This window comes from Puma concolor, chromosome B2, assembly GCF_028749965.1.
Source record: "Puma concolor isolate L17-30 chromosome B2, mPumCon1.1.hap2, whole genome shotgun sequence".
Taxonomy (NCBI): domain Eukaryota; kingdom Metazoa; phylum Chordata; class Mammalia; order Carnivora; family Felidae; genus Puma; species Puma concolor.
The window spans coordinates 142766140-142783836 of NC_141671.1; the positions used below are offsets into that span (position 1 = coordinate 142766140).

At 46.4% G+C, this 17697-nt stretch overlaps 1 long non-coding RNA gene across 3 annotated transcripts in view; it reads right to left on the minus strand.

The window, feature by feature from the left end:
- Positions 1-17196, minus strand: part of LOC147581318 (uncharacterized) — a 113918-nt gene extending 96722 nt beyond the window's left edge. For 2 of the 3 annotated variants that reach the window (XR_015251671.1, XR_015251672.1), the window contains exons 1-3: positions 16734-17196; positions 16089-16206; positions 13181-13215 (exon numbers count right to left, since the gene is read on the minus strand). This is a non-coding gene — a long non-coding RNA (uncharacterized LOC147581318). Of the gene's footprint in view, positions 1-11289; positions 11460-12183; positions 12240-13180; positions 13216-16088; positions 16207-16733 lie in introns of those variants that run through there. The other variant, XR_015251670.1, reaches the window with a different exon arrangement.
- Between the last annotated feature and the right edge of the window lie 501 nt (positions 17197-17697).

Genomic DNA, 17697 nt, shown 5'->3' on the forward strand with positions numbered 1-17697 from the left:
TTAGATACGTTAAAATTCTCTTTAAGCACGATGTGAGGGCCTGAAAAACTCAGTCTGTTTCCTATGGCTGAGCGAATACTGATAAGAGCTTTATCCAATTTATAAGGCAAGAGAAGGAAATAATCATGTGTGATGGAATTGGACAAATAATCCAGCTCCAAACAATTATGAAATATAATGCAATTACAGAATACTGTGCCAGGGTTCTGGAAGTACCAGATTCTTCTCTTTCGTGAATCAACGATAATGCAGAATTTTAAGGCGCACAGGCCTCGTGAGTAACCAAAAACTGTAGGCAACCAAAACTCAAGACAAAACCAATATAAACACATGTGCGTGAGGCGGGCACACCCTTTATTTCGCATGTTTGTGAACTGATTTCACAGCGCCCCGCAGACACACCCTGCCCTCGGCATCGAGCTGGCAAAAAGCATTTTAACTCATGGCAGCCAAAAAGAAGTCCAATTCTGTAGATCAGGGGGACATTTATATTCAGCTGATTTTTTTTTTTCTTTTGGAGAAATAGGGGATGAGTCTCATTACAGAAGCCGCCCAGCAGAAATGGATAAGATTTTTTTAATGTTTATTTATTTTGAGAGAGGGGGACAGCATGAGCAGGGGAGGGGCAGAGAAAGAGGGAGAGAGAGAGTCCCAAGCAGGCTCCGCACTGTCAGCGCAAAGCCCAACTTGGGGCTCAATCCCACCAACTCTAAGAACATAACCTGAGCTGAAATCAAGAGTTGAACACTCAACCCACTGAGCCAACCCAGGAGCCGCTGGATGAACCTTCTCAAAGGCTTTTCTCCACTTCTAAGCTCCCGCTCTCCCACCGCTAACTGCCCTTCTCCCTGGGCCTCATCCACTCGGACCCAGAGCAGGCTGTTTCTCCTCAAGTGCAGAAGCCTAATAACTAAAAACAAGGACTCTTTCTTCCTGTGATGTCTGCTTAATAGAGTGAGGTCCTCCCTGCAGAGATCAAGGTTAGAGGCATGCGTACACCTAAATCCTTCCTTTCATTTCGCTGGGTTGTGGTGTGGACTATGGTTCAGGTATAATTAAGGAAGGACCAGAGGGGGTTGAAAACAATGGGAAGGAAATGGGGGAGGGGGCTTAGGGAAGGAATAGCCCTCCTTGAGGCTGGGGTGAGGAACAAACCTACCCTCCCTCTTCACCACCTTGATCCTCACCGAACTTCTGAGAAGCCAGGAAGCCAGACTGAAAAGATGAGGGTTAGGGGCACAGACTGAAGGAAGCCAGTCTGGTCTCCATTCACCTGACATCTCTCCCGGGTGCCTCCCACCCACAACTCAGGAAGACCCACGTATGCACCTGTCGTCACGTCTATCTCCTCCTCCAAATAGAGCAATCCTTGCCTCTGGGGTCACTAAGACCCTACTGTCAGGTGGCTTTCCAGGTCCCTAGGAGAGAGCAAGACAGTAGAGGGAACTGACCAACGGTCCCAGACCTCAGGTGCCGGCCCCTTACCATTCTTGCCTGAGTTTCCTCCGAACAAGCCCCGCCTGGTGGGCAGGCGCACGCTGAGCTCTCCTGCAGTGCTCTTACTTCATACCCAGTGACCCTGAGAGACTCTCAGGACAAGCTCTGACCAGACAGGCATGCTCTCCACCGCCCCTTCCAGGGCCAGGCTCCCCCACCATGGCACCCATCTCAGGGCTGGACATATGAATCCTTCTTCACATTGCTGCCAGGGTAATCTCTCTGAAATTGAACCTCCTCTTTCTCCCTCTCTCCTCCCCTCTCCCTCTGGCACAAAAGCACGTGCATGCATACACACACACACACACACACACACACACACACACACAGGCACACTTTTGTTTTATTACTTTCAGAGTAGAACTTCCCTTTGCTTTTAGGGACAAATTCAAATCTGCAAATGGCTTGCAAAGCCCTTCAAGATCTGGCCTCTGCCCTTAACACTCTCTCCACACCCCAGCTCGTTGCTGCTTCTTTAGGTTCCTAGAGCACGGACGCCCTTGCAGCCTCTGACGCCTGCACCTGCAGCTGTGTCCTCTTCCTCTTCCCTCGCCTCTCCCTCCTCCTTCTCTTTCTCCTCTCCTCTTCTTCCTCCACTCTTCCAAGAGCCGTAGCTTCTTACCATCCTTCAGACATCACTTCAATACTGTCTCCCTAAAGAGGCCTTCCTGACAATCCTATCTAAATTGGGTTTCCTATACACAAACCTACCCAAGGCATAACTCTCCAGCACAGCGCCCCATGGCTCTCAGCTTTGTGGCTGAAATTTACTTACTGAAATTTGCAATCACTAATCTCTTTGTTCTCTTTTTTACCGTCCATCTAAGCAGCTTACTGTTAGCCCCAAGATGGCAGAGACTATGATTCATTCATCCAGCATCAGCACTCCACATATCCTGAAATCATGATGTTATTATATTACCATAAGTTAGATTTCTCTTGTTTCTTTCAGACTGACCAAAAAGAATTATCATTCCTATATGTAGGGAACAATGAAGAGACAGCCTGAGTTGGGGGGTTTGTACTGGGAAGTCCTGGAAGCAAATGTGGATAAGATACAATAGGCTGGCAGGGCAGCTCTCGGAAGCTGGTGAGTGTGGGCTTGATCTGGCTGCGCACTTTGAGAGAAGCAATGGTGAATGAAACCGTCCCCAGGGCTTTCCTAGTCTTGCCACCAGACATGTGAAATAGTGAAAGGACTCTGAGCCCACATCGGTGAGAATAATGTAAGACAGAGTAAGGTCTTCAAATATCATATCTAAAAGAGATCAGATATTGTGATAGTTGCTCTCACGGGCAAAATCGGGTCCAACTGGTACAACCTTCAAGGAACTGAGCTCACCAGAATACAAAATCAAATATGTTAATACCTCAGACTGCCTAATAATGAAACCAATTACTTCATGAGGTAGTGAAGTCCCTAGTGCTGGAAACGATAAATTGGGGACAGAAAAAAAGATTACTGGGGAGGTTATTTCCACCTTCGATGGTCCCTCCCATTCCGAGATTCAAAGGGCAATGGAGAACCATCAAAAGTCTTGAGACAAGGTGATGGGACAAAATGTTGTCTTGAAAAGATCTATGAAAAGTTTTGAAAACAGAGAAGTTTTCAGTACCAAAGAATTAGCAGTGCCTTGAGATATCATAAGACCAGGATGGACAATTATTACTCCAAATGAAATCTGCCTTGACAAAATCAGTTCAAGAAAATAGAGCTTTCAAGATTTGTATCAACTATCAAAGTCTCCAAGATAAGAACTTCCTTCGTGACTAACATCTTTAACAAGGAGACGAATGCTTCTGCATCAGAGATTTTAGAATATATTTCAATAAGAATGACCCCTCACCTTAACATTCTATGTGGGATACTCAATTACAGCAATGTTCAAGATCAAAAACTTGTGGGATGTCTGATCTGTTTACATATATTTCAACCAGCAGTCGAAGAGCTTTCTTTCCTGTAAGTAATTAAAAGAAGGCTCTCAGAGCAGAAAGGTCTAAAGGGGCCTTAAGCTACCTGGGCCTCATGTAACGCTCTTAGTACAAAACCCTTAGTTAAAAATTTCAGGGGCACCTGGGTGGCTCAGTTGGTTATGCATCCAAATTCGGCTCAGGTCATGATCTCGTGGTGAGTTTGAGCCCAGATCATGATCTCGTGGTTTGTGAGTTCAAGCCCCACATCGGGCTCTGTGCTGACAGCTCAGAGCCTCGAACCTGCTTCAGATTCTGTGTCTCCCTCTTTCTCTGCCTCTCCCCCACTTGCTCACTCTCTCTCTCGCTCTCTCTCTAAAAAATAACTCAGCATTAAAAAATAAAAATTTCAAAGATGCCAACCTTCTTTTTGGTTCCTCATCACCTGATAGTTCTTTACCAGTTTTGGTCATGGAGGAAAAGGCCATCTTCCCACAAACTCTGTAACAATCAGGCCTGCAGGTGCTCCTGCTGGATAGCCTCCCCTTTCTTTTTCTTCTCCTTTTCTTTTCCTGTGTGACTAAGAGAAGGGTCTCTGCAGCAGAAATGCATCTGTGAAACCCTGGGTAGTGATTCAAACAGTTGCCAAATGAGCCAACTGCTGGAACTAAATGGGCTTTGCTAGGGGGTTGGTAGTGGTTATGAGTTCGGCTCGCCCTAGATCCACAGGCACAGGCAAAGGCCCGCGTCAGCTGGTGCCTCCCTCCCCGACGCATGGTAGAATAGGCACCTGTTGCCAACAGACTTAATTCTCCTTTACCAATTAATGAAAAACCAATAAACATGTTTTTCACCCCTTGCGATTAGAGACATTGCTTTGCCTTCCAGTATGGAAGGGAGGGGAAAGATGACGACAGGTGCGGCGAAATAGTGGCTTCCTCCGGTCTGGCTGTGACCGGGTCAATCAACCCTACAGCAAATGGTAAATTCAAGCCTACGATGCCAACCGCCGCTAATAAAACACAGCCTCACTGGCTGAACACCGAAATATGTATTTCAACCCTCTACAAGGATTGAAAAGAGAAGGCACGACAAAAGGAAAGCCCAAGCTTTCTGCATTTTCTTCTCGTATTTCAGTCGGCGGAAAGATATTTTTTTCAACTTAATAGAGGGTGACACCAGATTTATTTAGTCTGGAGGAACAGCCAGCCCCTGAGTACATGAAGTAATACTGTGCAAACCACAGCACAGGTGCCTCCGTTGTCTCGGGCAGCTGACTTTTAGAAAGAGCAAGAGGGCTTAAACATCAGAAAATATTCTTACTCGCCAGACGTCACAGCCCCTGGAACGGGGCTGAGCGAAAATGTTGTGGCAAAGCCAACGTGCAAATCGAAGCCGGTGATTTCGGCTAGGGGCTTGGGTTTGGGAGGCTTCACGGCTTCATCTCCAAAGCCCCGATTTGAAACCACGGTGCGCAGCATGTGCGTGAGGCTTCACGCTTTCCTCTGACACCCAGGCCCGCCAATGCATCTCTGGATGCAACTGGGGGGTCTTAGAATCTTCTCTAAAGAACCGAACTAAGCCATGGAACTCCAACTGGAAGCCCTGCTTCTACCCAGAGAAGCGTAAGTTCCATTGAAAGGTTCGGGGGAAAAGATGAGAGGTGGGGAAATGCTCGCCGACCCAGGACCTTAGGTGCTCCGTTTAAGCCCACACCACAGTCTCCCAACGGGACTGTCGCTTCGGAGGGAAACCTCCATGGTGGGAAATGTAGCCCTTACTGGTCTATTAATATAGGATGCTCGTGGCTGTGAACGAAATTCTCCAAAAGAGAGGTGGGGGGGTTCTCGCTGTGAAGGTAAACTGTGCTTTTTTTTTTTTTTCCACCTGGGAAAGAAGAAAGAAGAAATTTGCCGGGGCACCATTCTGTCCATGCAAAACCTTACCGATGGACCCCAAACAAAAGCTGGAAAAACAAGCCTGATGGGTCCCCCCCACCCCACCCCCCCACCCCGACCATTTCAAGGCTAGAAATCAAAGAATGTTTCCAATCCCAGGATTAGCGAGGAACCGAGAGGGAAAACGTGAGGGAGGGAAAAAAAAGAAAAACATGTTTAAAAGACTCTAGCTCACGACCTTCAGACACCAGCGCTGGAGAACGGAGTCGGCGGCTGTCACCCCCGCGTCCCCGCACCCCAGGACTGCAGCCGCAGGGTGAGCGCCTCCACCCGCCCCGGACGCGAGGGGAAGGCTGCCAGGAGGTGGTGCCCACACGCCAGGTGAAGTCCACGGGGGACGTCGCCACCGCCCACCTCCGCTGTCCCAGTTTTCTCTGGTCTCTGCGCAGCCCCGGCGCCTGAGGTTACTGGGTAATTCATCCCCCCGCGCGCCAGCGAGTTAAGCCTTAGGCCTTTTTTAACGGCCTCAGGTGTGAGTACCAGAGAGCCCCGTGGAGCAGCGTTGGCCGGGCCGAGATCACAGGGAGCCGGGTGCCGGCGGTCCCTGCGCGCCAGGGCCCCGCGCCCAGGCTGCTGACTGCGCCCCAGTCCCCACCCCCCACCTCCAGGTGGCGGGGAGGCCGAGGAGCCTTCCTGCGTGAAGAGAACTCAGAGGTGCCCTGGCCAGCTTAAAACAAGGCAGTGGAGACATTCACCTGTGCTTAAGGACCTGCTCGATAAACGGCGAATTCCTCAGATACCCCAAATCGCGGGCCAAGCCGGAGAAGGATGAACCGCTTGAAGGAGAGGGGAAGGGAAGAGGGTGTAGGTCGGGAGGATTTCTGCAGAGCCTGCGTTGGGGGGTAGGTGCTAACCAGGGAAGGTAATTCTGCAAAATTGGAACACAGGCAACATATCTGTAGGCAACTCTGACAAAGGGCACAATCTAGGAAATTGAATAGGGATTTGTCCCCTGTCTCTCAGCCTACTGACCCACTTTCCTTGGGCTACATCTCCCCAGATCCCTGCCCCTCGCTGAATCTTCCTGTTAACCAATAGGGAGAAAAGAGTAGGTCTGGGGATCACAACGTAGACAGAATAAGCAACAGGGGCCTGCTTGACAGTTTTTTGAGAGAGCGAGAGAGAGACTCCGGTCTCTCTTTTGGCCCGGAAAATCCTTTCTGAGCCATTCCCCCTGTGCATCTGCACACACACACCAAGATATCCCCTGCTCCCTGTCAAGGGCCTGAAGTTCCTATCTTTGGTTAAAGCACTGAAAACATCTGCATCTAAAAAAAAAAAAAAAAAAAAAAAAAAAATGTGTGCGCTACTTTGGAAGGAGAATCCTTTGATCCTTAGTTGTTAAAGTTGTGGCACAGGGGCCCCTGGGTGGCGCAGTCGGTTAAGCGTCCGACTTCAGCCAGGTCACGATCTCGCGGTCCGTGAGTTCAAGCCCCGCGTCAGGCTCTGGGCTGATGGCTCAGAGCCTGGAGCCTGTTTCCGATTCTGTGTCTCCCTCTCTCTCTGCCCCTCCCCCGTTCATGCTCTGTCTCTCTCTGTCCCAAAAATAAATAAACGTTGAAAAAAAAAATTTTTTTTAAAAAAAGTTGTGGCACAAAGAGTTTTCTCAGGGTATCCGGCCAGTTACTCGAACGAGGCACAGGTAAGTGTGTTAAGTACAATATTGACGGTAAGTCCCGGGGTGAGAGATACTGTCTAGTTGGAGTGCCACCAAAAGAAGCACACACACACACACACACACACACACACACACACGCCACACTTTGAGACACCCAGACTCTCTACGATTTTGTCCAGGATTGGACTTAGATGTCAGAAGCCCAGGTTGCCCGCTCATAATCTTGTCCCATCCACTGGCGTGGCCATGAGGACAACCAGTCTGATCGTTGGCTGCTACACTCTCCAAGTGTGAGTGCACGCCCGTGAGCGGCTGCACCAGCGCCAGCTCCAGCATCAGGCACCCTTAGGTCTGACTCCTAACATTCCCCCCTCCTGACACAACCGCTTGAATTCAAGTTCGGCTCTCACCCAGAGCAGCTATGCGACCTCAGGCAAATTATCTGCCCTCCCGGAGTCTTTCCTTCCTCATCTACGATCTGAGCTCGGTCGCATCCCACAGCCCGTGGAAAGCGCTGGGCACGGTGCCGGGCACATCAGGTCAGGACACGCTCCATGAAAGTGAACTATTTTTACTTCACTATCAATCGCTTTTCCTGCTCTGAGCTTCCGCTTCCTTATCTGTAAAGTGGCGACGATCATATGTACGTTTACAGGAGCCCTGTGAGGTCTGCCAGAAACAGACGTGGAGCGTGGAGCGCCCGTGCCTGACGGAGCGAGGAAGTGTTCAGCACATGATGGTTGTGATGCTGAGGATTGAGATGAGGGGGAGGAGGAGGGGGAGGATTTTGATGTTAGTGCCCCCGGAGCCAAGCCAGGAAATTCACAGGCATCAGCCCTAAACACCCATTTGCAGCAAAGGTAGACCTCCCCCTGGAAGCTCCCATCCCCCACGGCTGGGCCTGGATGGCCGCATGTGCTCTCTTTCTCTCTCTCTCTCTCTCTCTCTCTCTCTCTCTCTCTCTCTCACCAGATTGCTTCTCCTTTGCCAAACGGGTTTTAAGCCACAATAGCAAAGAGCAAGCGATCCGGTCTGCAACTGCATAGAAAAGAACCCGAATTCAGGGGCTCTCCCATATTTACTTGTGCCTTCCTTTCCCCCTTTTTTCTAAGCTCTGATGTGAGGTGGTGTCTAGGAGAATTGACTCATCTGCCCGTATTTGTTCATTACAGCTGTTGCTAGGAAGTTATTATGTAAATGGCTCTGCTTCTCACTCTCCATTATGCTTTTTCTCTTATTATTGTGAGATGGAATTAAGTGCCAGCCCTGTGCTGAGTTTTCATTAGACTCTTTCCATACTCTTCCGTATTTTTCTCTCTGGCTTTATCAGTCACTTTAGAAGTTAATCCTTTTATATTTTAAGGACTTTAAAGAAGATATAAAACCTCTCGAGGATCCTGGGGGAGGGGCTGGATTTCAAGGCGGCTTGAGCTCTCCCTGTTCATTGTGTCAATAGTTACGCCTGGCTTTTTTAATTTTCAAAATTCAAATTAAAACATCATCATGCTCCTATAAGCTTCACTACCTCTAATAATCAAAGAACAAGTTTCGGCTTGACACACGGATAAGGCAGTGCTGAGCCACATTCATGACCGTCCCCTCCACTGGATTAGGTAATCAGGTTTAATAAAGATGATAATCTTTCAAGAAAAAAGGAAAAAGCAAACCCTAGTCCTAAAAGTGGGTGTTTTTCTGTTTGTTTGTTTGTTTAATTAAGACATTACTACAAAATCCATTTTGGAAAACATAGGACTAGGTGGCTGTTCTATTTCTTGCCACATTCCGAAAGATATTTGTTACATGTTCCAAAGTGCAGAGTCAATATAATTTTTACCCCCCGAAGGGACACCAAACATATATGAAGATTTCAAAACCAGCCCAGCAGGCTTTTCAACAGATGGAAAGTGAAGTTGCACATTTCATTTCGGTTACCTGCCTCTAAATCATTGATTTTTGTAGAAATGTCACACCGTGCTTGAAGAGAAGTCTCTCTTTCTCCACAAACATACAGCAGACTTCGCAGAAAATGCCAACATTTTTAGTTAAGAGAGAAAGCTTCAGAAAAGCCCATGAAATTCAACTCACTCTCCCATCTTAGGCACACAATACCCAGCGACTTCAATTACACACCACCTTTCATCCCTACATGTCAGGAGCAGTTTTAAGCCTAAAACAAGCAGTGAATTGGCCTCACCCTGCTGAAAACTTGTGGGAAGAACAGTGGGGATCAACTACTTACTCTTTAGTTTCAATACACCGAGGAAAAAGGGTCAGACTTATTGCTTGAGGTAATAAGGCCAAAGCTGTAAGGGGTAAAAAGACTGCAGGTTGACACCTGTAGGTTTATTTTTCACGATGCTTTAACCTTCCGGCCAAATCTTCAAAGACGAGAACCAGCATTCTAACATAAAAACACAGGTTCAAATTCAGTACCCCGCCCAAACGATCTACAGTCAGCCTAATTTTCTGCTACTAAGAAAGGGCAAAAAGAAAGAGGAGGTGGGGAAAAACTGTCACAGAAGGATTGTCACAAGTCTAGATGTCCCCAGCAGAAGTAAGGTCACATCGCAGAGAACGCTGAGTTCACAGAAGGGAAATTGAGGAAAACACAAGGAAGTGACATGTGGATTTCATTTAACTCCCGATTCAAACTTTAAAAAAGGAAAAAAAAAAAATTAGGGAAACAAGTGTAGTACTGGGCATTAGATGATACCCATTATGGTTAATTTTTTAATTTTGTTAGTAACATGAGAGAAAATGGCCATTGTTTCTTTTTTGTTTAAGTTCATTTATTTTGAGAGAGAGACGGAGTGTGTGGGAGGGGCAGAGAGAGAGGGAGAGAGAGACAATCCCAAGCAGGCTCTGCACTGTCAGGGCCGAGCCCGACGTGGGTCTCAAACTCAAGGAACTGTGAGATCGTGACCTGAGCCAAAACCAGGAGTCAGACCTTCAACCAACTGAGCCATCCAGGCGCCCCGAAAATGGCCATGTTTTTAAGAGCTGCATATTCACGTATGTATGGGTGAAATGAGAACTGGCTGGAATTTATTTTAAAACACTTAGGCAAAAATGAAAAGAAGTGAATGGAGGAAACAAGAAAGGGAAACTCTGGACAACTGATTCTGAGTCAAGGGCATATGAAGATTCATTATTACTGTTCTCATTATTAAGACATTGGTGTATGTTTGAAAATCTTCACAATGAATACTTAATGGAGTTCCCCTTACTCAGAAAGGTTGCAGATCCATAAACCAGGGGTCTAAGAGTTTCCTGGGCGTTTATCTGGCGGAGGGAGAAAGAGACAGCTCACTAACTAAGCTCCACTTAAAGAGCCCTGAGGTCTCGGGCATTAGGGTAAAGATGATCGATGATCTTTGGGCAAGAAGACTACCCCTCTCAGGAAGCGTGTTGACTGATTATGACTTCTCTCTCCCTAGAGGCTGAGCTCAATGTTTTTATTAACCTAGTGACACATAAAGGAAAAAAAAAAAGTTGGGGAAGCCCATTAATTATGGCTAACTGTAGCACAAAGCTCAATGCGGAAGTGGATAAGACAGGCTGTAGGCGTGGAGACGGGTGGTATTTCATAAATGCACCAAAGTGAGGGAGGTGCCATATTAGAAGGAACAGTGGGATGCGGAGGGGTGCCGTCTACCTGCAGGATCAGGAGGGGTTTCATAAAGTGACTTTTAAGGTGACGCTTCAGCCTCTCCCTGTCCTCGCTGCTGCACCTGTTCACTATTTGTAGCGTATGTCGGTCATCAACAAGTACTTATTGAATGTTACTGAGCTCTCTTGCCACTGTCCTCAAAGATGGCCAGTAGCTCAACTTAGGTGCAAGATGAAATCCAAGTTCTTCAGCCAGTCATTCGGGGCCCATCACGGCCACACCCCTCCTCTGCAGTGGGTCCGGCCTCACCTCCTCCCAAGCCATCCCAGTAAGCCCCATCTCTCCAAACCTCCTCCAACCCTGATCACTCAACATATCCAGGATGCACCTGTGCCCGGCCCTAAAGTAGGAGGAAAAGAGATGAATGTAGGTGCCTGAGATGGGGGGGGCGGGGGGGGGGTACTATCATCAGCCACGGGCAGGGGTGGGGGTCATCAAGAGGGAGATCAACGGCCTCTGCTACTGACCCTAACCAATAAGTAGGAAATCTGTCAATCGTTAAGAAAAATATTGGGTCTCTGCATCCAAATAAAATCTTCAATAATGGCACTGCGACCCTATTTGGAGAAGGGCTTTCCACACCATCTCTTAAAAAAATTTTTTTTAACATTTATTTATTTTTTGAGAGACAGAGAATGAGCAGGAGAGGGGCACAGAGAGAGGGAGTCACAGAATCCAAAGCAGGCACCAGGCTCTGAGCGATCAGCACGGAGCCCAACACGGGGCTTGAACTCATGAACCATTTTGTTGTTGTTGTCGTCGTTGTTGTTGTTATTTTCCCACAGCCTCGCTTAATGAGGAGTTTCTAAGTAATCACATGGAGGTGAGTTTATGTCCTTCATGTCCCAAATACCGTCTTGGTTTGCATTCCTCCAGAAACGAATGTTAATGTATGGGTTTGAGTACAAGGTGGTGCTTTAGGAGATAAGCGTGGACGTATAGGCGAAGGAGGTACGGGACACAGGGGAGGAAATAAGCCAATAAGAGCGTGTTGTGAAGCAAGGTACAACAGCGAGCCACTGGATTTAATCCCACTGGGGAGCTCAGACACAGTCCATGGAGCCCATGCTGAGAGGGAACCCCCCCCGGGGGGAGGAGCCCAGACACTCCTCCGCCACATCTAGTCAGTCACTGACTGAGAACCTAGGGGAGGGGAGAGTCACGCCTGCCCCGCTCCCCATGCATGGCCCATAGCTCTGGCAAACAATGAGCTGCAAGTGTGGGAGAGGGAAGCGGGGCTCCCACGCCTAGAAATTGTAAGCGCTGCAAGGATATGAGCAGTTTCCTGATGCACGTGCCCAGGTTTAGACATACACCCCCATATACAAGTCTGTGAAGTCACGTTCGTAAAAATCCCAAAGATGGGAAAAAGCGCCACAATGAGTTAACCGGGGTGTTTGATGAAGTTCATCTTTGCAAATCATCTTTGTGTAGCAGGAGTCATCAAACTAAAGACTGCAAGCCAGCCAAAGCTGGCCTGTTTCCATAAATAAAGTTTTATCCGAACACGGTCACGTATGTTCACTTACCATTGCTGCCTGTGTGCTACGTCGGAGTAGAGTGGTTGTCACAGAAAGCAAGTGGCCTGCAAAGCCAAAAACATTTACTGTCTGGCCCTTTAGGAGAAACACTTGTTTCCCTGTTAGCCTTTTTTCTCTGAACCATCACGTAGGAAGTCCAGAAGCAACCTCACTTCCCCTGAATAGTCCTTTTACCCCTAAAGAAATGGCTTCCAAATTTGTGTGTCTGTCATTCCATATCCATTCTCCAATATGTCTCTCACTACACTGCACTGTCCATATTCACCTTTGTATCTAGCTCAACACCGCCACCGGAACCGAGCTTTATTCACATTTAGATGCCTAACATCTAGATATTCAACAAATGCATATTTAAATAAAATAAATTCATTCGGGGGATTTGAGCTCCCTGGTCATCGATCTAGTCCGGGTTGGGTTCCAGAAAATGCAGACAACTTGCTCAAGATCACATACATGGCCAGCATCAGACCCATGAAGGTCCTCTTGTTTCCCAGTCTAGGGTTGTCTGTTATATACGGACACGATCAGGCCTCATTACTGCCCTTGAGACACACGTGCTCCCTTTAACACATGGCATTTTCCGAGAAGCAACTCAAGGTGATGACTTTACACCTTCTCTGGTTGACCTGGATTACTATACCTAGCGGTCGCCTGGTCCACACAAGCCTCACAGCGTCCGTGACCATGATCTACATCTCTGAAAACCGTCCTCCATCTACTAACCATTGTTCCCAAGATCAAACCTCGAAAGTCTCTCACGAGGCTCCGTGACCTGTTATCTTTCAAAACCACCTTAGGTGTCAGTAATAAATCTCTCACCTTCTGAAGAGGTAAATCAAAGCTTTGGACATAACCAGCAAAAAAATGGCTTTTCATTGTTTCTGCCTATTATAACCACAAGTGTTCAGATGGCACCTTTCAGAGCTGCTGAAACAGTAAACAATAACAGAACATCTTTACTGCCTGATAACGAGAAGCAACTTACCTTCATCAAAATAAATCTCAGCAGATTTCAACACCCTTGGAAAAAGCTGGAGGAAAAAAAAAAAAAAGAAAAACGTTAGTGAAATGATATTTTATTTATATCTTTTATTTATGTCCTGCTTTTTAAAAATAGGCATCGCACACCCTAAATACAGGCAAAAGCTGCATCCAACCAGTTAAGGAAATTTGTTACCTGCTTAGTGACTTTTTTTTTAATGTAATTCAGAAAAAGTTAAGCCAAGCTACAGATGAAAGCCTTTGCCACAAACTGCCTATCAGCCCTAGTCCATCTGAGGCCTGCCTGCAGAACCAAAGGAGGAATTTTTTTTTTTTTTAATATCCATGTCAACATAAATTTAAGAGCTATTTTTCTCTCTTCAGGAAAGATAAGTCTTAATTTTTAGGATTTCCAAAAATAACTGCCTCTCCCCTCTTCATGTCAGAATCCTACCTTGAAATCCTATCTTTTTTAAGGTGGCCAAGATCTATGTCAAATCTCTTAAAGGCAATGCTTTGCATTCGATAGATATTTAAAGACGCTTTTAGACTTGTTTCATATGTTTAAACAATTCATGGTAGGACACAATGAGGGGGAACCGCAGTTGGAAAAGCGATCTAGCTCGATGTGCAGGTAGAGATGCAGTCCATCGTGGGCCACACCAGCATATCTCCACTTTGCAGATGAGAACATAGCCCTGAAATGTTCGGCGCCTTCCCCAGATTGCAATGGGCACAGAAAAATGATGAAGTGTAGACCTTCTACCTTCGGGTATGAGCCCTTTCTTTGGCCTGAGGCTGACATCTGTGCCCAATGGTGCTAACTTCTCTTAATTATACTCTTCGTGCATTTCATAAATTTTAATTAAAATGAAAAGAGTGAGAACAGACAGGTAAACTAGTCCCGTCAAGCAGCGTAAGGTTATCACAAGAGTTACAAGACGACATGGCCGACCGTGACCGACACCTGTAGGCAAGTCTTCTGTTCTGTGGCAGGTTTGCTACACTTCTTCAGGCTCTTGGTCCAGATTTGGCAAGAGAATAATCGGAAGAGGACTGCATCAAGTTTGAGAGGTTAACATTATCAAGTTCAGACTCCCGTCCAACGTGATTGCTTACTTCCGCCCCGGCCCCCCCGCCCCCCTCACAGCGCACGGGATCTGCGATCATTTGAGGAACCACCCATGATGCTGATTAACCTGAAACACAATGTTTACAGGAAAAAATATAGTCTCAAAGTGCACTTAAAATCATTCAATCTAGTGCCACTCTCTGGACAATGGGTAAGCTAATATTTCAAGATAAGTGTAGGGAGAAATTTATCTATCCTAGGAGAAAAAAAAAAAAAAGTACAATATCCCCGTGGGAATTTTTGTCTCTCCCTATATATCTGTCTTTGGAAAAAGATTTTTATCTGTAGGATTGAAAACAAGAAAAGATATCCAGGCATTAATAAGCATAGGCAGAATCCAGTGTTATTCACTTAGCTACAAATAGTAGCCCCTGAGAAAATGATCCATTCAAATAATAATCTCTTAAAATGATATTTGACTATTATATACCCAATGTGATTTGTGTTGAATATAATTATCTAAATTTAAAATACAAGAGACATCTAAAGCCATTATTTCATTTGGAGTTGAATGAAGTAAGTCATTTGGAAGTACAGTTTAATTTTTTAAAGTCATAGCATAACTAAGGGAGATGTCTCGGTCTATTTCTACTCTGGAAACACACAAGAGCAGCCTGCGACGCTTAATTGTAAAGTGCGATCTTATAAAGGAGCAAAATTAAGTAGTCGGATGTATTTGCTACATTAAGGCAAAACGAAAACTACTATGATTAGAGCAGTTTGAGAAAAATGGATGTAAAATACTTTCCGTTTAAATTATAGCAACGGCTACAATTAAAAGAGCACTTTGCTACTTGCTGGATGGCAGGAAGATTGTTTTCTTATGCAGTTTGGCGTTTGGGTTTTTTGTTGTTGTTGTTGTTGTTGTTTTTTGCATGCAGCCCTGCTCCGGCCCATCTCCGGGCTTCCTGAATGGCTCTCCTGAGAAGCAGGGGCCTCTGCAGAGCTCCCTGAAAAGGCCACAGGAAAAAAAGAGGCTCGGAAAATCTAATCATGGCCAAAAAGGAACCAGACACAGGAATGAAAGCGTCAATCAAATTCAGTTCACAGAGGGGTGGCCTCAGCTGCTGTCTGTGATCAGTCACAAATGGCTGTGCTGGCCTCCTGAAGGTGGAGAAAGCTTAACAGGCTGTTGCTGAGAAAGGCGACTGTCTTTTTTAAAAACTCTTATTAGTTCTAAAAATAGGGACAATATTTATTGTGTATTGCAACGTATGGGTAGAAGACCATCAAAGACTGAACTACATAGACCACAACCCAAACCCATTCCACACCCCAGTAACAGGGGGCTGTGTTCTCACGGACGTTTCTGTGAATTTCCACACATACGAGAGGAGATCACACCAGGCATACTCTTCCTTTTTTTTTTTTTTTAATGTTTATTTTCTTTTTGAGAGAGAGTGACAGAGCATGAGTGGGGGAGGAGCAGAGAGAAAGGGAGACACAGAATCCGAAACAGGATCCGGGCTCTGAGCTGTCAGCACAGAGCCCGACGCGGGGCTCGAACTCACGGACCACGAGATCATGACCTGAGCCGAAGTCGGACGCTTAACCGACTGAGCCACCCAGGTGCCCTGCACACCAGCTTGTGCAGCCTTACCTTTCCCCCACTCCGTGTGAAGTCCAGCAGTGGATAGAAAAGTGGAGAGGGACTTTTACTTGGTGCTAAAAGCCAGTCTCTACTATGTTTCCCAAGTTTGTCTGATAATATAAATTACCTGAGCAATTATTTAAAACACAGACAAGCAGACCCTCTCCTCTGAAGAGGCTGACGTTTTACCTCATGAGTGGGGCCTTTCGACCCATATTTTTGCCCAGAGCTTCGGTTATTTCCTATAATTGGGTGGTTCGGCAAGCTGTGTTCTGTGCGGTTGGGCAAAATCAGGATTCACCTCATCCTAAAGAATAGAAGGGAGGGGTGTGGACAGAAATAACTTGGAAGGAACACACAAAGAAATAGGCAAGCCCTAAGAGATATCCTGCCTCACTTTTTATTTCTGTGTAGACCAGGAGAGAAGGGGGGACCATTACTCCACTTTTTTTTAGATTTCTTATGAGCTCTCTGATTTGTCATTTTATACTATACCTATCTCTCTCCCTGTAGTTATTAGCAAGACAACAGCTTTTATTTATTATTTTTTTAAAAGAGAGAGTGTGTGAGCACAAGTGGGGGGGGGGGGGAGAAAGAGAGAGAGAGAGAGAGAGAGAGAGAGAGAGAGAGAGAATCTTAAGCAGACTCCACACTCAGCACAGAGCCTGATGTGGGGATCACGACCTGAGCCAAAATTGAGTCTGATGCTCATCCGACTGAGCCACCCAAGCGCCCCTGCCAACAGCTTTATATACTCAAGAAAGGGGAGTCTGAATAATTAAGAGTAGTAGACGGCGTATCCTCTTTTGTGGAGGACCCAGAATAAAGAGGTACCTGCGTTCTGAGGTCAGCGGAGAGAGAGGAAATACAGGTGAGGGGCCCAAATGCAATTCTGGGAATTTGTGCCCTGACAGAAATTCCAGAAAGTTCTTGCAACTGGAGTGCCTTGGAGAGGAAAATAGTGATGGAACCTGTTCTCACTGCTCTTCATTTTGATGTAAAAGTGATGCGAGGCCCCAGGAATCTCCCAGCCACCCTCACTGTCCTGGGGCCTCTCCTGAGACAAGCAGAGAGCACGCTTCCCGACCACATTTTGTGAGCCGACTGTGTTTCTGGAGGACCTGACCGTCTCCACCGTGGAAGATGCCAAGCATCTATGTTTCCTACAATCTAAATATCGCCCACTTGCCAGATGTTTCACCTAAACTTATAAATGAAGGTCTCTCTTTCCCTTATTATTTATGTAGGTGGCTCCACACCCCCCCTTTCAAGCCTGAGGGCCTAGGATATAACTCATTTTATGATAAAAAGGAATATCTGTTCATTTCAGCAGTTGCTGCTGCAAGGATATATTTCAAACACATTTGCGGTGAATGGTCACACTATATGACAGAGTCAAATTGATATGTGAAGTTCCCAGAATAGTGAGCAATTAATACAGAATGTACTACAAATCATGGGGCTCGGGCTCAAGATGGAGTGCTGTTTCCATACCCCTAGAAATGAATTTGTATGCCAGACGCGTTAAGGGAAATGCACTAATGGTCCCGGGCTGGATCACTTAGCCATGTACAACTGAGTAATGTTAATAATGGCACCCAGAACACGGCAGTGAAGCACTGGAGAGGCAGACAAAATCCAGAGTTCGGTCACCTTTTCCCCCATGAAGGGCAGTGTTTGAGGAACATGCTGGAATCCCACAGACTGCCCCAGACCCCAAGTTGTAAGAGGGCTCACCTTCAGAGAAAAGACTTTGTGCTTTTATTAAAGTCCCATGGGATGGTTCACTTAACATTCA